General features: G+C 41.9%; 1 protein-coding gene across 2 annotated transcripts in view; it reads right to left on the bottom strand.

Moving 5' to 3' along the window:
- The window catches only part of fxr2 (fragile X mental retardation, autosomal homolog 2), an 18214-nt gene that overhangs the window by 5676 nt on the left and 10260 nt on the right, over nucleotides 1-2278 (bottom strand). The window lies entirely within an intron of this gene.

Genomic DNA, 2278 nt, shown 5'->3' with positions numbered 1-2278 from the left:
ATTGGTCAGACAGAATATTCACTATTCAGTGCATCATCATTGCTGCACCAGACAGAGGCCAGCAACAGAAAGTTTTATATTTTACAGTTTCGTATGGAATTTCATCACTAAATCCACTTCTGAGAAGTTTTGAGGTGAAATCAGCTGTGCAGATTTCGAATATTGACAGTTTTACAAGAAGTGATGGCGGAACAAAAATGCTTGAATATTTCAGGAGTTCAGGAGCTCTGCAAGTGGCTGCGGGGGAAGCCTGCACCAACCCGCGGGAGGAGCGTGTGAGGCCGGTCAGCCGCCCACTCACAGAGCCCTCTGCTCCCGCCGTCACACGGACCGCTGCAGCAACAACGGCAGAGGAAAACACAGCTGGAAGGTTTTCATACCGCTTATCTGTCTTTACATTCTCAGGATTGTTGAAACTTTTTAACTTAAAAAAGAGAAAGCTGTGTGGATCGCTTGTGTGTGGGTCGCATTGAACATTACGTTGCGGCAATTGTGTGTGGCGTCGCTATGACAACCTGCTACGTACTATCTCTAGGTACTATCTGCAATGGAAAACGGAGCAGGTCCGAGTAGAGTTGAGTCTATCGATTTGCGCTATGGTAGCATTTTTCGGCAAGGCAGCATAGATCGTCAGAACACCGGCAACAGTTCAACGTCTAGTCCTTAAAGGCGATGCAACGCCGACTCTGTTTGGGCCTGGAAATTCACAATCACAACCTGTAAGTATGCTTTATTGGTTGTGAATTATATTTAAAATAAACATGGCAATGTAACTTCAAATTGTTCCAAGTGCAGAGTTCTTGTAAACGTTGGCTAAAGCTATATGCCAACGTTACACCTGATGTGAAAGCTACTGAGCAAACACTCAAATTGTTTCGCCAATTTTTATGTAAAACTGAGTTGAAATATGGTGATTTTTGTAGTGTTTTATGGTAAGATGTGGAACAATGATGTTGTGTGGTTGTGGACTTGAGAGTAACTTCTACCATCTGCTAGGTTACGGTCGCAGTCTGAAGCGGCTTTGATTTGGATCACACTACCTTGTTTCTTACAACCCGCCCTTCTCTGCTTCTGAGTGGCTAGTAGTCCTTACCTGGGAACTGCACATATGCAACTCCCAACAAAGATTTTGTACAAGTAAGTACAACACATGGGGTGAAGAGAGGAGCTGCAGCAATGTGCAGTATGAGAAAAATATGGTGTTTTTTGAAAATTAAACCATGTAAACCTGTTCTGGTACAACCCCTAATTAAGATTTTTAACCTGAAAATGAGCATAATACCACCTCTTTAATACATGTGCACTCCAATTTTAAGAGCAGCTAGCTTATTCACCTTCTCACAAATGAAACAGACTTAACGTTTCCGTAGTTACCTCAAAAGAAAAGTGGTTGTCTCGAGTCAGATGCCAAAGTGTGCGAGCTTTAACAAAACACAACGTTAGAGGGCTTTAACGTCATTATGATATGTGTAAATATTTTCGGTTTTATACTGAAACTACGATGGAGCAAATTAGACTGTGGCGGGCCGCCATGGTCTTGTTAATTAATGGGAAACACTGTTATTAGTAATCCAGCAAATAGTCAATTGCAGTATTCCAGTTCTTTCTACTTCAATCACAGATTTTGTTTCATAGACTGGAACTGTTTTGCTCCAAACACACGCCTGTTTGCCTATAAAACACCACACACAAATTCTGCTGGACAGATTTGGACTAAGCCATGGTCTTCAAACATCTGCTGTGGGCCTGAGCTGGTTTTGTGCTTGTTATTAAGTCTGTCGCTCTACCACTAAGTGGCAGTAATGTGTAAAGTTCAGTATTCCAACCAGATTTTCTGAATGACAAAAGTGGACGTGAAACTGTCTCTTTCCAAAAAGATTAAAAAGTGAGGGGACAGCGTGAATGTAATCTTGGGTGGTACAAGGACAGCTGAAAGATTCACAGAGGCCAAAATGGATTAGACAGATTTGCCTATTTGGCTGTTAAGATTTGTCTCATACCCTAAAATGGGAAAAGCAGTTGTTGACAAAGGAAACAAGCGTAATATGCTGGGGATCATTGGCTCACCGTACCACCTATGTGACAACCACTGCTCTCACTCACAACAAAGTCAGAGCCAGAAAACAGTTGAAGGCATCCGTTTAGCATGTTTGCTGACACTTAAATGGCATAATATAAAAAAAAAAAAAATATTATCTTTAGAGAGTGTCAAAATTTCAGATATTCCAGCAAAGCCACATAAATTGTCGTCATAAATTGGGGGGGGGGGGGGGGGGAC

Source organism: Micropterus dolomieu, linkage group LG12 (genome assembly GCF_021292245.1).
Source record: "Micropterus dolomieu isolate WLL.071019.BEF.003 ecotype Adirondacks linkage group LG12, ASM2129224v1, whole genome shotgun sequence".
In the NCBI taxonomy this organism is placed as follows: domain Eukaryota; kingdom Metazoa; phylum Chordata; class Actinopteri; order Centrarchiformes; family Centrarchidae; genus Micropterus; species Micropterus dolomieu.
This window is presented reverse-complemented; position numbering and strand designations above follow the sequence as displayed.